Source organism: Oncorhynchus masou, chromosome 23 (assembly GCF_036934945.1).
Source record: "Oncorhynchus masou masou isolate Uvic2021 chromosome 23, UVic_Omas_1.1, whole genome shotgun sequence".
NCBI classification, from domain to species: domain Eukaryota; kingdom Metazoa; phylum Chordata; class Actinopteri; order Salmoniformes; family Salmonidae; genus Oncorhynchus; species Oncorhynchus masou.
Genome location: NC_088234.1, coordinates 34893571 through 34914055, shown reverse-complemented (window position 1 = coordinate 34914055; position 20485 = coordinate 34893571).

Below are 20485 nucleotides of genomic sequence, written 5' to 3'. Positions count from 1 at the left end.
CACCCAGACCCTCCCCGATAGGTTCAGGTTTTGTGGTCGGAGTACGCACCTTGGGGGGGGGGTACTGTCACGCCCTGGCCATAGTTTACTTTGTTTGTTTCTATGTTTTGATTGGTCAGGGTGTGATCTGAGTGGGCATTCTATGTTGGATGTCTTGTTTGTCTATTTCTGTCTGGCCTGATATGGTTCTCAAACAGAGGCAGGTGTTAGTCATTGTCTCTACTGTTCAAGTAACCATTTGGCTGTACTGTCTACACCTTCTATAGAGACCCATCCACTTAGAAAAATGTGGTCAGTGGTGTAAAGTACTTAAGTAAAAAGTACCATGTACGTATTTTCCGGTTTGTAGCTGTACTTTACTTTATATTTATATTTTTGGAAACTGTTACTTTTACTTCACTACATTCCGAAAGAAAATAATGTACTTTTTACTTCATAAATTTTCACTGATACCCAAAGTTCTACATTTTGACAGGAAAACTGTCAAATGAACACACTTTATCAGGAGAACCTCCCTGGTCATCCCTACAACATCTGATCTGGCAGACTCACTAAACACAAATGCTTCATTTGTAATTTAGTGTTGGAGTGTGCCCCTGGATTTCTATCAATAAAAACATGTTTAATTATTGTGCTGCCTGGTTTAATATAAGGAATTTGTAATTATTTAGAATTTTACTTTTGACACTTAATGTCACGCCCTGGCCATAGTTTACTTTGTATGTTTCTATGTTTTGATTGGTCAGGGTGTGATCTGAGTGGGCATTCTATGTTGGATGTCTTGTTTGTCTATTTCTGTGTTTGGCCTGATATGGTTCTCAATCAGGGGCAGGTGTTAGTCATTGTCTCTGATTGGGAACCATATTTATGTAGCCTGGGTTTCACTGTGTGTTTGTGGGTGATTGTTCCTGTCTCTGTGTTTGTTGCACCAGATAGGGCTGTTTTCGGTTTTCGTAGGTTTGTTATTTTGTTTGTTTATCGTGTATAGTTTCCGTATTTAATAAAATGAATCAAAACTACGCTGCATTTTGGTCCGCTCCTCCTTCCCACAACGAAAGCCGTGACACTTAAGTACATTTTAGCATTTATTTTTACTTTTGATACTGAAGTATTTTTAAAACCAAATACTTTCAGACTTTTACTCAAGTAGTATTTTACTGGGTGACTTTTACTTAAGGCATTTTCTATTAAGGTATCTCTACTTTTACTCAAGTATGACAATTTAGTACTTTTTCCAACACTTTTTCCACCACTGGATAGCATTTATTTCATATGGCCCATCAATTTAGACAAGTGTGTCTTGGTAAGTGTCATCTAATATTTCTAAAATATTTTTTATCTGGACACTTTCTGTTTACCTGGTGAAGTGGGTGGGGCAGGCTTAAGAGGGTGTGAACAATGCTGAATGGGTTTAAGCAGAGCTCTCCAGTAGCTACCAAAACATTCAAAGACCCTTTCCTCAAAAGTGAGTTTTCAAGTTTATCAACTTTCAAAGCAGAATTACTTTCCCATTGTTCCTCAAATATGCAGTGTATGATATACCGTTTTGTAGCTCCGAGTCTCTACTTTTAGCCAATGTTAAAAACACAATTTCAAATGTTGCTACATAAGACCAATTTGAGCTGGTCAGTCTCATATTCACACACACACACACACACACATGGTAGTAAATGGTTGTTGGTATTGGCTTGTTGCAGCACTTTTGGTTTGGGATTTGAAAAGTTGAATGTTTGAATGATTTTGCCACTAAATTTGTCCTGTTTCTTCTCTCAGACAAAGTTGGAAAATGATAGCTCCAGTTAAGTTCAGAATCCTGTTCAGAATCAGAGTGCTCTTTGACCACCCCTTGTAAAATGCTTTTGTACCCTGCTGCCGGAGCGCCAAGTCTAGGACCAAAAGACTCCTTAACAGACATAAGACGGGTGAATAATTAATCAAATGGCCACCCGGACTATTTACATTGGCACCCCCCTCTATTTTTGCACTGCTTCTACTCGCTGTTTATCTATGCATAGTCACTTTACGAATGACCTCGAATAACCTGCACCCCTGCACATTGACTCGGTAACAGTACCCCCTGTATATAGTCTCGTTATTGCTATGTAATTTTCTTCTGTTAGTTCTTCATTTTACATCATTTATTTACTTTACTTCGTAAATATTTTCTTAACTCTATTTCTTAAACTTAAGTTGCAACTCTTCTGTAATACTATAGGGGATAGACGCAACAAAATTGTACATCCAACCTCTACATAAGCCAAAGAAAAACTGTTATTTGTTCAATGCACTGTGGTGAATAGCCACTTGTTTGACCAGTTACCATTGTGTGAAGTGTTTCTCTATTTTACAAGCGGATATAGATTTCACTGTGATCTGAGAAGATACAATAACTGTTATTCCCCACTTACTCTGCAATTTAGTGTAATTTGAGAAACTGCGCCTAAAGTGAAAAAGCAAATATGAATAGAGGTGTGTGTGTGTGTGTGTGTGTGTGTGTGTGCACTGCATTTAACCTGTGGGGCTAACAAAGATGTGGTAAACACATACAGTACATGGACCAATTGACCAGGATGTTGAATTTTATTTATTGACAATTACATTAAACCAAAGATAGAGAGAAGTAAATGCAAGTTGGCAATCTAGGTGCCTCTACAATTTCATGGTTTCTAGCATTTAAAGCACATGTTTAACCCGCCATTATCGCAATCAATATTGGCCACTGTCTCATTTGGGGGCTTGAAACATCACCCCTTTAAATCCAGTAAGCCAAATTTGTACAATGACGTATAGGCCAAGTTGCCTTGTCGCCAAGTCCTGTGAGCACGCTTAAAGTAATAAGATGCGGGAGGTTATTTTGCTGAGGCAGTTTTTTCATGTTATAGGTCTCTTAGGTATGGCAAATTACCAACAACACAGTGTAGATGGACAAATGAGAATATAGTGCTCTGTAATTTGTATTTAATTGTTTTTTTTTTAAACTCCAGAGAAACCTTTTGAGAAAGTGGCTCAGAACACAGTTCTCAGCAGAGTCGATTTATGGTTTTAGCTTGTTCTCATTTTTTGTCCAAGTGCAGTCAAAAATGTTATTTCCCTGTGTTTTTTAATATATATATTTCCACTCTGAAGTTGAAAAAATACTGTGAAATTGTGAAAAGTATGATAATGCCCTCTTAGTGTAAGATGCTTGACATTTTTGCCTGTTTTGTTGGGATGGTGTTTTGGCCTTCCATGGTAAATTTGTTAATAGACCATTAACCTCTGCGCACAGAACCCGCAAGCATGCTGAAATTCCATAACATACGGTGATCGCTACATAAATTGTCATATTAAACATTCATGAAAATACAAGTGTCTCACATGTATCAAAAGCCTAGAATCTTGCAAATCCAACTGCGTTGTCAGATTTAAAAAAGATTTTCCTGCAAAAGAATACAATGCAATTATCTGAGCATAGAGCCCCATAAAAAACAACAATTTTAACCAGCACAGGCGTAACATATTCACAAACTGGATTAAAATGAATTGTTTACCTTTGATGATCTTTTACTTTTTCAATTCCAATGCTCATTGTTACACAATGAATAATCTTTTGTTTGATAAAATCAATTTCTATGAAACATTTTGTGAACCGCTTGTGTCATGAATTCCGTCTCATTCCATTTTCGATGACACATTCCAGGTAAATAACCCACACAGAAGGTGACTTTCCAGTCATGTTTGGTTTCACTGCAATCAACTGGTTTGTTTGTAACACAATCAAACCTGATGGGCCATTTCGGGGACGTATTGACTGAGAAACCGATTTGAAGACAACAAGTCATGACATCATTGTGCACCAATGATTTGCCCGCTGTTTCATTGATTGACTGTCTTTTAACCCAATGACCACTGATCATCTTGAAATCTAGCTGGGTAGATAGCCAATGAGCTGAGCTAAACGGCAATAGGCCATGTTTATGTGTTGCAAGACCAACCCATGTAGTAAGCTCCAGTGTAAAGTGAGTCATTCACTATTGAAGTGTCATACCAGAAGGAGAAACCCATATCACGCATTGCATTGTTTGGTAAACGCGTAGATTCAGCTGTTTATATATCATTAATTATGGCGACGAAGTCAGGGAGAGCTAAATCTAAGTCTATATATACAGATGTAAACACAATTTTAGAATAAATTGATTGGTAAGGTGAGACAGAGATTGTTGTAGGACGATTCATTTAGCGATTGTGGAGGAATATTTTTTGAACGGGAGAGGACATAGTTTTGGACTGGTAAGTTCTTATCATGATAATGCTCTTGTTTTAAATTAATAATTGAAAATATTATTTGATTTTTTTTGTTTATTTTAGAGGCAATATATAAACATATAATGTCATAAAATGTGAGATGCGTGTGTCTGCCGCCCCACCCCAACCCAACCCACATGAAATAGCCTATTTGAGGGTGTTGAGGGGAGGGCAGGCCCACACAACAATTACGTTTATAGCAGAGAGCCACATCAATTTACAGAAATACTCATAATAAACATTGATAAACATTTCTACATGGTACTTTAGATAAACGTCTGCTTAATGCAACCGCTGTGTCAGATTTCAAAACTTTACGGAGAAAGCAAACCATGCAACAATCTTGAGTACAGCCTTTAGATAACAAAGCAGCCAAAAAGATACCCGCCATATTGGGTAGTCAACATTTCTCAGAAATAGCATTTTAAATATTCATTTAGCTTTGATCCTGATCAGAATGCACTCCCAGGAATCCCAGTTCCATCATAAATGTATTGATTTGTTCGTTAATGTCTATCAGTTATGTCCAAATATCATCTTTTGTTAGGGCGTTTGGTAGACAAATCCAAAAGCGCGTTCAGGTTGGGTCGAACGTCAGACGAAAAGTTCAAAAGTTCCGTTACAGCCCGTAGAACATGCCAACCTAAGTATGGAATCAATCTTTAGGATGTTTTTTACATAAAAAATCCTTAGTCTGTACAAATGAAGTGGAACTTAGCTACCTTTCACGTGAGCGAGCCAGACCGAAGCTGTGGCACTCTGCCAGACCACTCACTCAAAGAGCCCTTATGAGCCCCTCCTTTAGAGTAGAATCCTCAAAACAGGTTCTAAATACTATTGACATCTAGTGGAAGCCTTGGGAAGTGAAACATAACTAATATCACCCTGTATCTTCAATGGGGGCTGAGTTGAAAAACTACAAACATCAGATTTCCCACTTCCTGGTTGGATTTTTCTCAGGTTTTCACCTGCCATATGAGTTCTGTTATACTCACAGACATCATTCAAACAGTTTTAGAAATTTCAGAGTGTTTTCTATCCAATACTAATAATAATATGCACATATTACCATCTGGGACAGAGTAGGAGGCAGTTCACTCTGGGCACGCTATTCATCCAAAAGTGAAAATGCTGCCCCCTATCCCAAAAAGGTTTAAAGCAAGGCCCCTGAACTCTCGTGTATTTTCTGCATTATGCAATGATATGGGCAGAAACCATGTAATGCTTTTACAACATACAGAAATGTGCTGGCTATCAAGGGGAAAAGTATTGACACAAGCTTAAAGTTGACTTTACTAACCATAATTTTCACTTGTCTGACAGCTTGCATGATGACGAGTTTCTCACACGACTTGCCTATCTGTTTTTTCTCATCTGAAATATCTAAATCTAGGATTACAGGGACTCTCCACAACTACATTCAATGTGCGGGAAAAAAATTGAGGCTATGTTTTAAGAAGTTGGAGCTCTTCTCTGTCTGCATTAACATTTACAACACACAGGCCTTTCCATCATTGTATGATTTTTTTGTGTGCAAATGAACTCAAGCTTATGGACAAAATGTCAAGTGTGGACAATGTCAAATGTGATATAGCGAAGCACCTGAGTGAGCTGGGTGCGCAATTACGCAGGTACTTTCCCAAAATGGATGACACAAACAACTGATTTTGTTATCCCTTTCATGCCCTGCCTCCAGTACACATACCGATATCTGAACAGGAGAGCCAATCGAAATTGCAACAAGCGGTTCTGTGAAAATGTTATTTAATCAGAAGCCACTGCCAGATATCTGGATAGGGCTGCACTCAGTGTATCCTGCCTTGGCAAATCGCACTGTTAAGACACTGATGCCCTTTGCAACCAGGTACCTATGTGAGTGGATTCTCTGCCCCCCCTAGCATGAAAATTAAATACAGGCACGGACTGTGTGTGGAAAATTATTTAAGACTGAGACAATCTCCAATACAACCCAACATTGCAGAGTTGTGTGCATCCTTTCAAGCACAACCTTCTCTTTAACCTGTGGTGAGTTATTCACAATATTTGATGAACAAATAAGGTTTTATATCGTGTTCACGCTACACGTTCCCCAAGGGCATCACACCCCCCCGCTCAACTCAAAAAGGTGGCGCACAGAATGCAAAAATATTCTTAGAAATATTTAACCTCCACACATTAACAAGTCCAATAGCTCAAATGAAAGATAAACACCTTGTTCATCTACCCAGCGAGTCAGATTTCTAAAATGTTTTACGGCGAACACATAGCACCTATGTATATCAAACCACCACAAAGACACAGACAATATGTAGCCATTTTGTCGAACAAAAGATGCAATCACAAACGCAGGATTAAAAGAAAAATAATTCACTAACCTTTTGAAAATCTTCATCGGATGACAAATCTGACAAATAGGACATGTTACACAGTACATTTATGTTTTGTTCAATAATATGCAATTTATATCCATAAATCTCCATTTACATTGACGCCATGTTCAGAAAATCCTCAAAATGTCTGGAGAAATTCTAGATAATTTTCACCAGATAACGCCAGATAACAGCAATACACATCATAAACTTTGACTAAATATACATGTTCTACATATAGTTAGAAAGATACACTGCTTCTTAATGCAACCGCTTTGTCACATTTCTTTTTAATGTTACAGAATTCGTTCACTATTCAATAATCTGAGGCGGCGCTCAGACGTAAGCAATATTTCTCCGCTATGTTGGAGTCAACAGAAATACAAAATTACAACATAAATATTCCCTTACCTTTGATGGTCTTTGATCAGAATGTAGTTGAAGGAGTCATACTTACCCAATACATTGTTTTGTTTCAGTTCGTGTGTAGTTATAGTAGCATATGCTACCCGTGTCAGCAGAAATGCATCCAAAATTACTTCTGGTCCCGAACAGTTTCGCATCAAAACTTCAAAATTACATATTATATGTCGACTAAACTGGTCAAACTAGGTGCAGAATCAAGCTTTAGGATGTTATAAACGTACAAAACAATTGGTGATTCAACCAGACAAAAGCAATTCTTCTCAGACCTTCTGGAACGGAGGGATGACTGTGTACAATTCGCGCTCGAACGCGCATGTATTTTCTCGAGACACCCACTCTTTTGCCTGCCAAAGGGTCAAAGCTCGCGGGATTTGCACAATTAAGTGATAGAGGCATCTTGTGGAAGACATAGAAAGTGTTTCCAGATCCATAGCTGGTTGGGAAGGTTGGGGGCGATGACATCAAAGTTGCCCCAACTTTCTGGATGCCGAAACTAGTTTGGGAGATTGCCTGCCCTGTGAGTTCTGCTATACTTACAGACATAATTCAAACGGTTTTAGAAGCTTTAGAGTGTTTTCTATCCAATAATTATTATTATTTGCATATATTAGCAATTTTGGACAGATTTGTTTTCAGTTTACTATGGGCACGCAATTCATCCAAAGGGGGCAGTATTGTCCCGAGATGGCTAAATAAAGAGCAAAATGATTTATTATTTGTGCCCTGTTCCTATAAGTGCTCTTTGTCACTTCCCACGAGCCAGGTTGTAACAAAAACTCACACTCATTCTTGTGTTTAATAAATTTATCATATAGTGTGTGTGTGGCAGGCTTACACTGATGGTAAAAAACAACATTTGAGAGTGTAATTACCCTGGTGATAGGGTGTTTGAAGGGGTACGGGACTATAAAAAGTTTGAGAACAACTGATCTTTATAATATGATTGATACTATGTGTAGCACATTTTAAGTCAGCTGAGGGGAGGAAGGCTCATATTAATGGCTGGAATGGAGTCTATGGAATGGTATCAGAATCGTGGTTTCAATGTGATTGATACCATTCAATTGACTCCATTGCAGCCATTTAATGAGTCTTCCTCCCCTCAACAGCCTCCAGTGGTGTAGGATGAATGTGAAACTGTGTGTAGGATACAGCATGCAAGCAATACTGAGATAGCTTCTCAGAAATCAAAAGTAGGCGTAATTCTCGGTGACCTCGCCGGTGACCTCGCTAAGGCAAGATAAACACTGCCATCTTGATAAATGATAAGTTTAGTGGTGGCAGGTAGCCTGGTGGTTAGAGCATTGCACCAGTAACTGAAAGGTTGCTGGATCGAATCTCCGAGCTGACAAAGTAAAAATATGTCGTTCTGCCACCTGAATAAGGCAGTTAACACATGGTTCCCAGGTAGGCCATCATTGTAAATAAGAATTTGTTTTTAAACTGACTTGCCTTGTTAAAAAAAGGTTAAATAAGAAAATAAAAATAATATACCCATCTAATACTATGCCATAATTCCCCAATCTCAGAACTATAAGTTGGCTTTTCCTCATTTTACCCACCTGACTTCCTCTTCACTGAGTCAAGATGAATCTGCCATTTGGTAAATTAAAATAATCTACTCATCTAACCGCACTGTAATCCACCGTACTGAGATAGCGTCTCAGGAACTATGACCTTATTCCTCATGTGACGTCTAGCCATTGTAGTCTTGCTGAGCAAGATGAGCTGCCATCGTGGTACATGACAACATTTTACCTATGAACACAGCCAACCACCAGCAGCTACAGTATACAGTGTTATATAACAGATTGCAATGCAGTAAGAGAGAAGCAACCGGACAAGAACAAATCTTTTGACTAATTTTGTTAATTTTAGTCGGTAACGCCCAGAGCACGCAGGGCCCCCAACCGATGAACAGTGAACTGAACACTCGAAATTCGAGTCATGATTTTACAAGCCACTCATTCACATTGATGGAGGTGTACTTCATGAAATGTGTGCTTCAACTTCTTAGTGATCCCTTTGCGCGCCAATCCCGTTAACTTCTTGAAACTCCCCATTCCGGATCAGGGTTTGTGACTAAAGCCTCAGGCTCATTAGCATAACGCAACGTTAACGATTTCTGAAAATCGCAAATAAAATGAAAATAATGCGTCTGCTCTCAAGCTTAGCCTTTTCTTAACAACACTGTCATCTCAGATTTTCAAAATATGCTTTTGAACCATAGAAATTGACTAATTTGTGTAAGAGTATGCAAAGCTAGCATAGCATTTTGAGTAGCATTTAGCAGGCAACATTTTCACAAAAACCAGATAACCAAATAAATAAAATCATTTACCTTTGAAGAGCTTCTGATGTTTTCAATGAGGAGACTCTCAGTTACATACCAAATGCGCAGTTTTTCCTGAAAGCGTCTGTGTGTAGGAGAAATCGTTCCGTTTTCTACATTGCGTCTGGCTACCGAAACAAACCGAAAATTCAGTCACCTACAACGTAAAACTTTTTCCGGATTAACTACATAATATCGACCGAAACATGGCAAACGTTGTTTGGAATCAATCCTCAAGGTGTTTTTTCACATATCTCTTCATTGATATGCAGTTCGTGGAAGCTTGCTTTCCTCTCTGTATCGCATGGAAAAATACTGGCAGGTGACTTTTGCGCACCAATTTCGGCGCAGGACACCGGGCGGACACCTGGTAAATGTGGTCTCTTATGGTCAATCTTCCAATGATCTGCCTACAAATACGTCACAATGCTGCAGACACGTTGGGGAAACGACAGAAAGGGCAGGCTCATTCCTCTCGCATTCACAGCCATATAAGGAGACAATGGAAAACAGAGCCTCAAAAATCCTTGTCATTTCCTGGATGCCATCTCATCTTGGTTTTGCCTGAAGCTCACGTTCTAGGGCACGCACAGAGAATATCTTGGTATTTCTGGACACGTCAGAGTGTTTTCTTTCGAATGCTATCAATTATATGCATAGTCGAGCATCTTTTTGTGACAAAATATCTTGTTTAAAACGGGAACGTTTTTCATCCAAAAATGAAATAGCGCCCCCATAGATGTAAGAGGTTAACACCCAGTGAAATAGCAGCGCGCCAAATTCAAAAACAGAAATACTCATAATAATAATTCATGAATCATAAAAGTGTTACACATCGGTTCAAAGATGAACTTCTTGTTAATCCAGCCACAGTGTCAGATTTCAAAAAGGCCCTAACCCTAACCCTAATGGCGAAAGCAAACCATGCTATTACCTGAGGACAGCACCCCATCAAACAAACACATGAAAATCATATTTCAACCCGCCAGGCGCGACACAAAACTCAGGAATAAATATATAATTCATGCCTTTGAAGATCTTCTGTTGGCACTCCAATATGTCCATTAAACATCACAAATGGTACTTTTGTTCGATAAATTCCGTCGTTATATCCCCAAAAGGCCCATTTATTGGGCGCGTTTGATTCAGAAAATACACCGGTTCCCACTCACGCAACATGACTACAAAATATCTAATAAGTTACCTGTAAACTTGATCCAAACATTTCAAACAACTTTCTAATCCATCTTTAGGTATTTTTAAACTTAAATAATCTAAAATTTAAGACAGAATAAACTGTGTTCGATACCTGACGAAAACAAAGTGGAGCGAGCCTTCAGGTCGTGCGCCCTAACCACAACAGTACACTTGGCTATCCACCCAGATAGGAAATGGCGGCTACTTCATTTCTCAAAGGAAAAACATCAACCAATTTCTAAAGACTGTTGACATCTAGTGGAAGCGATAGGAACTGCAAGCAAGTGCCTTAGAAATCGAGATCCATATAGAAAACTCATTAAAAAGAGAGTGACCTCAAAACAAAATGTCTGGATGGTTTGCCCTCAGGGTTTCACCTGCCCAATAAGTTATGTTATACTCACAGACATAATTTTAACAGTTTTAGAAACTTTAGAGTGTTCTCTATCCAAATATACCAATATACTAATTCTGGGCCTGAGTAGCAGACAGTTTACTTTGGGCACACTTTTCATCTGGACATGAAAATAGTTCCCCCTAGCCTTAAGAAGTTAGGGGCTAAGGGGCTAACATCGACTAGGGGCTAATGCTAGTACTGATACTGTTCAGCAGTACCTGAACATGGAGAGCATGCCCAATGGAGCATGCACAATGAGTGACAATGATAACCTTAAATCTAGGCCTAAAATGTAAAGTCTACCTGAGCTGAGGGCTATGTTATCCCTTACATGCCAGTAACCATGAGAAAATGAGAAATAGTCCTGCATATTAAAGTTGTCTGGAATAAGCACTCTCAGACAGAACGTTTCATTAAAAGGTGATAAAACGCTTCATTGCCAACTGCTGATCGCCATTTGGTATTTAAACTAAAAGTCTAAGCCCTTTGGGTGGGGCGGGGGTTCTACTAAGCTAACATATGGAATTGCCAGCATTTTAGCTAAATTAAATCTGTTTATATACTGTACAAACCCAGGCAGAATATGATGCCTTTTTTTTACATTTTCTGACAAGCGAGCACTTAGATATGATCATTTTCACATTTTTATACTTTCAGCATGTTTGGAGATGGCGTGGAGCAGGGTTGTCAAACTCAATCCATGGAGGAACTAGTGTCTTCTGGTTTTTGTGTTTTCCTTTCAATTAAGACCAGGAAAACCAAGTGAGGAGAGATCACTACAAATGGTGTCTGGGGATAATGTCTCTCGCGGGGATAGGTCCCCGATGCAACTTGCCATGTTTGTTTGGGTGTTTGCTGTGATCACACTGCACCAGTGTCTGCGGGACGAGAAGTCTTACTGGAAAATTTCAGTAAGGAATTTGGCTGCTATGCTGACGAAGAACTGGGGCTGTGGAGCTGAGTGGTGATCCGAGAGCAGAGGACCGAGGGAGGCATTGGTTCAAGGAGCTTTAGATCCGACAGGTAAAGGGACATGATTCTTCCTGCATTCCCCTTTACACTACTCTTTCTTTCTCTGGGCAGTTTTGCCACACCACTTGAAGCCACTATTGTCGACAGGTTTCCCTGTCGTCTGTCTTCCTCTCGTTTAGCACCGGAAGCGGGGACATTGGTGACATCGCCAAGCAGTCTCAGACCAGGCACGTTCCAGGACAGGGAGCTGTGCGGATCTGGATATCGCCATACAGAGACATTAATTTAGATTTCATGGGGATATGGTTTTCATCGTGCCCTAGAAATCGAAAACCTATCCCCACCCTTTCCATATATTGTCTGTCTATCCCCCTTCCTGTTTTGTCCCGTAGCAGCAGAGAGTACATTAGAGAGGTTGGCAGAGTAGAGCTGGGCCAAGGGTGGGTCCCATTTTGTGTGCAGCTCCCAAACGAGATTGTAGTAACTTTCACCATATTGTTTGCAGTGTCTTCCCTTAGAATAACTATCTAGTACAGGGCCGTATCAGAATAATTTATTGTGCAGTGGAATGAGATTTGTAGTGCCTTTTACCATATTGTTGTAGTGCCATATCAGAATAATTCAGTGTGCAATGTGTCACTTTTGCATGCCCAATATTTATTTACCTGAGGGAGTCAGGGGGAGGGTAATCAACTTGAGGGGACTATTGTGTCAGCAGTCTGGGAAATCGTGCAGTCTGCTGTGGGAGGTGGGTAACGGGGTCCGATCCATGAATTAAAAATAAAACATACCTTGAGCATACTTGCCTGTCCTGGTCTTCAGTGTTGGGGTCATTTGCTGGAGAAGATTACATCCTGTGTTGGTTTGAGTAAAAAGGGGTTCACACTAAACTGTGATATAAGCAAGTACACAAGTGAAAACAGATCTAATGACAGGCTGAATGGCACTGCAAATATTACAAAATAAGAAACCTACTATCCTACCATAGTAAATTGAGTTCTGAATCACCTTAGGGTCGGCCCCCTTTAGATAAAACAGACACCTCCTAAGGAACAACAGATTGTCAATGATGCATACTGAGTTTGGTGCCTGCAGGTGTGACCGTCCACGCCCAGTGTGATAGTGAATAACAACAGGTCATACCTCACATCAGGTATAGTTGCCTGGCTCGTTAGTAAGTTGAGACAAGGCTGGAGCCAGATGGTGATAACAGGGCCATGTGAGTCGGTGTCACCTCCATTTGGACCTCTACAAGGCAATGCTTACAGGTAGGGCCGGCTCTAGGCATAAGTGGTCACTTAGGGCCATGAGCCAAAAGGGGACTCAGTCGGGGTCTCAACTTACTGTTGAGAGTTAGAATTGTAGAATACACAAGGGGCAATTTTGACATTATCTTGTGCATGACAGTCACTCAATTAGCCCAAGTCAGGTAACATGTTTTCATTAGTAAGTTAGTCTAGCCAACTATCTAAACTTCCCAGGGGCCATCCAGGGGTCCCCCATTGACATTGTTAGTCACTCAATCAGATAACTTATGCCATGTTAACAGGCTATGGCAAAATTAGTAGAATAGTATGAAATTAATTATCTCTCCAACCCATGGAAAAATGTGTAGCATACTTGCTTTAAAACTGCATCAGTTTCTCTGCTCCCGACTGGCAAAACATGTAGAATTGCAGGAAATTAACCTTTCTAGCGCAGGCGTTCCGCTAGCGGAACCTTTTGACAAAATTCCACTGAATAGGCAGCACGCGAAATTGAAAAATATTTTTTTGAAATATGTAACTTTCACACAATAACAAGTCCAATACAGCAAATGAAAGAAACTTCTGTACCCCTCGTGTCCGATTTCAAAAATGCTTTACAGCGAAAGCACAACATATGATTATGTTAGATCACCACCAAGTAGAAAAAACACAAAGCCATTTATCCAGCCAAAGATGGGAGTCACAAAAAGCAGAAATATAGATACAATTAATCAATAACCGTTGATGAACTTCATCAGATGACACTCATAGGACATCATGTTACACAATACATGTATGTTTTGTTCGATAATGTGCATATTTACATCCAAAAATCTCAGTTTACATTGGTGCCTTATGTGCAGTAGTGTTTTGATTCCAAAACATAAGGTGTTTTTGCAGAAATACTCTTAATAAACATTGATAAAAGATACAAGTGTTTTTCACAGAATTAAATATAGACTTCTCCTTAAATTGTTATGGCTGCAATCCCAATTTCGGGATCGATATGACAACTACCAGTGAAAATAGAGGACGCCAAAATCAAACCACAGAAATCTCATAATTACAATTCTTAAAACATACACGTGTCTGATATAATTTTAAAGGTAATCTTGTTGTTAATTCCACCAAAGTGTCCGATTTCAAATAGGCTTTTCAGCGAAAGCACTACAAACGATTATGTTAGGTCTCCACCAAACCACAATAAGCACAGCCATTTTCCAGCAAAATATAGCATTCACTAAAAACAGAAATTAAGATAGCATGAATCACTAACCTTGAATTATCTTCATCAGATGACACTCATAGGACTTCATTTTACACAATACATGAATGTTTTGTTTGATAAAGTTCATATTTATATAAAGAAATCTGAGTTTACATTGGCTTATTGGATTCACTTGTTCCAAAAACATCAAGTGATTTTGCATAGCCACATCGTTTGTTTCAACAGAAATACTCATCATAAATGTAGATGATAATACAAGTTATACACGTGGAATTATAGATGTGCCTCTCCTTAATGCAACCGCTGTGTCAGATTTCAAAAAAAGTTAACGGAAAAGCAACACATGCAATAATCTGAGATGGCGCTCAGAACAGAAGCCAAATTTGTTGGAGTCAACAGAAACCAGAAAATACATGAGAAATGTTTCCTTACCTTTGATGAACTTCATCAGAATGCAGTCCTAGGAATGCCAGGTCCACAATAAATGCTTGATTTCTTTGAAAATGTCCGTTATTTATGTCCAATTAGCTACTTTGGCTAGCGCGTTTGGCATACAAATCCAAAGTCACAAAGCGTGTCCACTATAACGTGACGAAATGTTCAAAAGTTCCGTAACAGTCAGTATAAACGTCAAACAATGTACTGAATCAACTTTAGAATGTTGTTTACATATATCTTGAATAACATTCCAACGGGAGAATTAGAATGACTTCAGATGAGCCATGGAACGCAGGTCCTTCATCTGTGAACGCTCCTAGTGAATGCATGGTCAACTCATGGCAGTGGTGACTATTTCCTGTGTTATTCGACCCCCCCTTCAGATGAGTCATCAGACAAAGACCTATTGACTGTTGACATCTAGTGGAAGGTGTAGGAAGTGAAAACTCATGCATATCTCGCTGTAATATCAATGAGAGTTTGGTTGCAATTCTGGAATTTCTCAGGTTTTGCATGATATATATTTTTATTTTACTTATTTTATTTTAGTCAGTTAAGAACAAATTCTTATTTTCAATGATGGCCTAGGAACAGTGGGTTAACTGCCTGTTCAGGGGCAGAAAGACAGATTTGTACCTTGTCAGCTCGGGGATTTGAACTTGCAACCTTTTGGTTACTAGTCCAACGCTCTAAACACTAGGCTACCCTGCCTCCCCATATGAGTTCTGTTATACTCACAGATATAATTCAAGCAGTTTTAGAAACTTCAGAGTGTTTTCTATCCAATACTACTAATAATATGCATATATACTGACCCTGAAGCCATAAAAAGTTAAACACTGTTTCCCATGCTTGTTCAGTGAACCACAAACAATTAATGTACATGCACGTGTGGAACGGTCGTTTAGACACTTAAAGCTTATAGACGGTAGGCAATTAAGGTCACGGTTATGAAAACTTAGGACACTAAAGAGGTCTTTCAAATGACCCTGAAAAACACCAGATACACCAGATACCCAGGGTCCCTGCTAATCTGTGTGAACTTGCCTTAGGCATGCTGCAAGGAGGCATGAGGACTGCAGATGTGGCCAGGGCAATAAATTGCAATGTCCGTACTGTGAGATCGCTAAGACAGCATTACAGGGAGACAGAACGGACAGCTAATCATCCTCATGGTGACAGACCACGTGTAACAACATCGGTACATCCGAACATCACACCTGCGGGACGGGTACAGGATGACAACAACTGCCCGAGTTACACCTGGAACACACAATCCCTTCATCAGTGCTTAGACATTACGCAATAGGCAGAACAGGCAATTTAGTCTAACCCACAGTTCTTAGGCCGTCATTGAAAATAAGAATTTGTTCTTAAGAAGAAATTCTTATTTACAAGGACAGCCTTCCTCCCCATCGGGCCGCAGGACAAAGGAATTATTTAGCTAAATAGCCCAGTACTGTAGCCTACTCAAATCAAATCAAATGTTATTAGTCACATGCGCCAAATACAACAGGTGTAGACATTACAGTGAAATGCTTACTTACGAGCCCCTAACCAACAATGCAGTTAAAAAAAATACAGATAAGAATAAGAGTTAAAAGTAACACGTAATTAAAGATCTGAGGACCCGTGCCAAATCTTTTCAGTCTCCTGAGGGGGAATAGGTTTTCTTGTGCCCTCTTCACAGCTGTCTTGGTGTGCTTGGACCATGTTAGTTTGTTGGTGATATGAACTCAACCTACTCCACTGCAGCCCCGTCAATGAGAATGGGGCATGCTTAATCCTCCTTTTCCCGTAGTCCACAATCATCTACTTTGTCTAGATCACGTTGAGGGAGAGGTTGTTGTCCTGGCAAGTCTCTGACCTCCTCCCTATAGGCTATCTTGTCGTTGTTGTTAATCTGGCCTACCACTTTTGTGTCATCTGCAAATTTAATAATGGTGTTGGAGTCGTGCTTGGCTGTGCAGTCATGAGTGAACAGGGAGTACAGGAGGGGACTGAGCACGCACCCTGAGGGGCCCATGTGTTGAGGATCACTATGGCGGATGTTCCAATACCACCTGGGGGCGGCCCGTCAGGAAGTCCGGGATCCAGTTGCAGAGGGAGGTGTTAAGTCCCAGGTTCTTTAGTAGAGGTCGACCGACTATGATTTTTCTACACCGATACCGATTATTGGAGGACCAAAAAAGCTGATACTGATTAAAATGCCGATTTTTATATGTATATTTGTAATAATGACAATTACAACAATACTGAATGAACACTTATTTTAACTTAATATAATACATCAGTAAAATCAATTTAGTCTAAAATGAATAATGAAACATGTTCAATTTGTTTAAATAATGCAAAAACCCAGTGTTGGAGAAGAAAGTAAAAGTGCAATATGTGCCATGTAAAAAAGCTAACGTTTAACCTCTCTGGCCCACCCGGGACGCAACCGCACCCCCTGCCAACAATAAATGCAAATGCGCTACGCCAAATGCTAATAGCACTCGTTAAAACTCAAACGTTCATTAAAATTCACATGCAGGGTACTCAATTCAAGCTACTCTCGTTGTGAATCTAGCCAATGAGTCAGATTTGTAAAATGCTTTTCGGCGAAAGCTTGAGAAGCTATTATCTGATAGCATGCAACACCCCGAAATACCAGAAGGGGACGTAAACAAAGGAATTAGCGTAGCCGGCGCTACACAAAACGCAGAAATAAAATATAAAACATTCATTACCTTTGACGAGATTCTTTGTTGGCACTCCTATATGTCCCATAAACATCACAATTGGGTCTTTTTTTCGATTAAATCGGTCCTTGTGTACCCAAAATGTCCATTTATGAAGACCGTCAGATCCAGGAAAAACACATTTTTTAAACGTGACGTTATTTTTTTAAATTAAAAAAGTTGCCTATAAATCTTGACAAAACACTTCAAACTACTTCTGTAATCCAACTTTAGGTATTACTAAACGTTAATAAACAATCAAATTGATCACGGAGCGATCTGTATTCAATAGGCACAAGTTTGGGAAACGTAGCCAACTTTTCTGGTTCCATTGTTTACAGCTGTGGACTTGACAACCGGATGTGGCTATTACTCAGATGACCAACGATTTAGTTGAATCGAAATCACAACACTGGCGACATCGTGTGGAAGCTATAGGAACTGTATTCTCAGCCTTAAGTATTTTTCCTTCCAATACATGGACTGGCGGATTGATTTTTTCTCCGTCGATATAGTGACCAGGTTTTCTGGCGATTTTGACCACGGAACTCGTTCTGTTATAGTCACAGACACCATTGAACCAGTTCTAGAAACTTCAGAGTGTTTTCTATGCACACATACTAATCATATGCATATACTATATTCCTGGCATGAGTAGCAGGACGTTGAAATGTTGCACGATTTTTAACAGAATGTTGAAAAAAGTAGCCCGATCTCTAAGAGGATTTATTAAGTTCCTTGCTCAGAATATATGAAAACGGATATTCCCAGGTAAGAAGTTTTTGCAATTGTATAAGCTTAACTTATTTAATTAGTTATTTTTGGACTAGTGCTAGCTAGCTGGCTTATCTTGCATATTTTAATTTTTTATTTAATTAGAGATGTTATATTTTATAATTTAACTCTAATTAGGAGTCTGAAACTAGGGGATTATGTGCAGTAGACATGACACATTCACTTTTAAAATATCTAATTTCCTTATTAAACTACAGAATTGTGGTAATGGATTTCATCATTGGTCCAGAAATGCAGAATTATGGATAAAGGTAATTCTCTTCATGGTGATAAATAGGTAAACAAAAGGTATACAATATCCTCCTTTGTATATTTATTTATTTAATTTATTTCACCTTTATTTAACTAGGCAAGTCTTATTTACAATGAAGGCCTACCAGGGATCAGTGGGTTAACTGCCTTGTTCAGGTGCAGAACGACAGATTTTTTACCTTGTTAGCTCAGGGATTCAATCCAGCAACCTTTCAGTTACTAGCCCCTCTAACCAAATGTATTAAATATAAAAACAGATACGTAAATAATGTAGGTATTCAGACCATTTGCTATGAGGCTCGAAATGTAGCTAAGATACATCCTGTTTCCATTGATCATCCTTGAAATGTTTCTACAACTTGATTGGAGTCCACATGTTGTAAATTCATTTGATTGGACATAATTTGGAAAGGCTCACACCTGTCTATAATAGTTCCCACAGTTGACAGTGCATGTCAGAGCAAAAAACAAGCCATGAGGTTGAAGGAATTATCCGTAGAGCTCCGAGACAGGATTGTGTTGAGGCACGGAAGAAGTTTGGAACCACCAAGACTCTTCTGAGAGCTGGCCACACGGCGAAACTGAGCAATCGGGTGAAAAGGGCCTTGGTCTGGGAGGTGACCAAGAATCCGATGTTCACTCTGACAGAGCTCCAGAGTTCCTCTGTGGAGATGGGAGACTCTTCCAGATGGACAACCATCTCTGCAACACTCCACAAAGTCAGGCCTTTATGGTCGATCCAGTAAAAGACACATAACATCATGCTTGGAGTTTGCCACAAAACACCTAAAGGACTCTCAGACCATGTGAAACAAGATTCTCTGGTCTGATGAAACCAACATTGAACTCTTTGGCCTGAATACCAAGTGTCACGTCTGAAGGAAACCTGGCACTATCCCTACAGTGAAGCATGGTGGTGGTAGCATCATGCTGTGGTGATGTTTTTCCGCAGCAGGGATTGGGCAACTTGTCAGGATCAAGGGAAAAAGGAAAGGAGCAAAGTATAGAGAGATCCTTGATGAAAACCTGCTCCATAATGCTCAAGTCCTCAGACTGGTGTGAAGGTTCACCCTCCACCTCGAATGCATTTCAATGAACAGGTGTGCCTTGTAAAAAGTTAATTTGTGGAATTTCTTTCCTTAATGCGTTTGAGCCAATCAGTTGTGTTTTGACAAGGTACCGGTGTTATAAAGCCCAATTTGGTATGGACGAAGTCCATATTATGGCAAGAACAGTTCAAATAATCAAAGAGAAATGACAGTCCATCATTACTTTAAGACATGCTGCTCTGTCAATTCTGAAAATGTCAAAACTTTTAAAGCTTCTTTGTGTGCAGTCACAAAAAACATTAAGTGCTGTAAATTAAATTGGTTCTAATGAGGACCACCATAGGAAAGCAAGACCCAGAGTTACCTCTGCTGCAAAGGATAAGTTCATTGGAGTTACCAGTCTCACAAATTGCAGCCTAAATAAATTCTTCACAGAGTTCAAGTAACAGACACATTTCAACATCAACTGTTCAGAGAAGTCTGGGTGAATCAGTCCTTCATGGTTGAATTGCTGTAAAGAAACCATTACTAAAGGACACCAATAATAAGAAGAGACTTGCTTCAGCCAAGAAATACAAGCATTAGAGCGGTGGAAACCTGTCCTTTGGTTTGATGAGTCCAACCACCGTGTCTTTGTGAGACGCAGAGTAGGTGAACGGATGATCTCCGCATGTGTGGTTCCCACCATGAAGCATGGAAGAGGAGGTGTTTTCTTTTATCTCCCTCACCAACTTCAAACATCTGCTATCTGAGCAGCTAACCGATCGCTGCAGCTG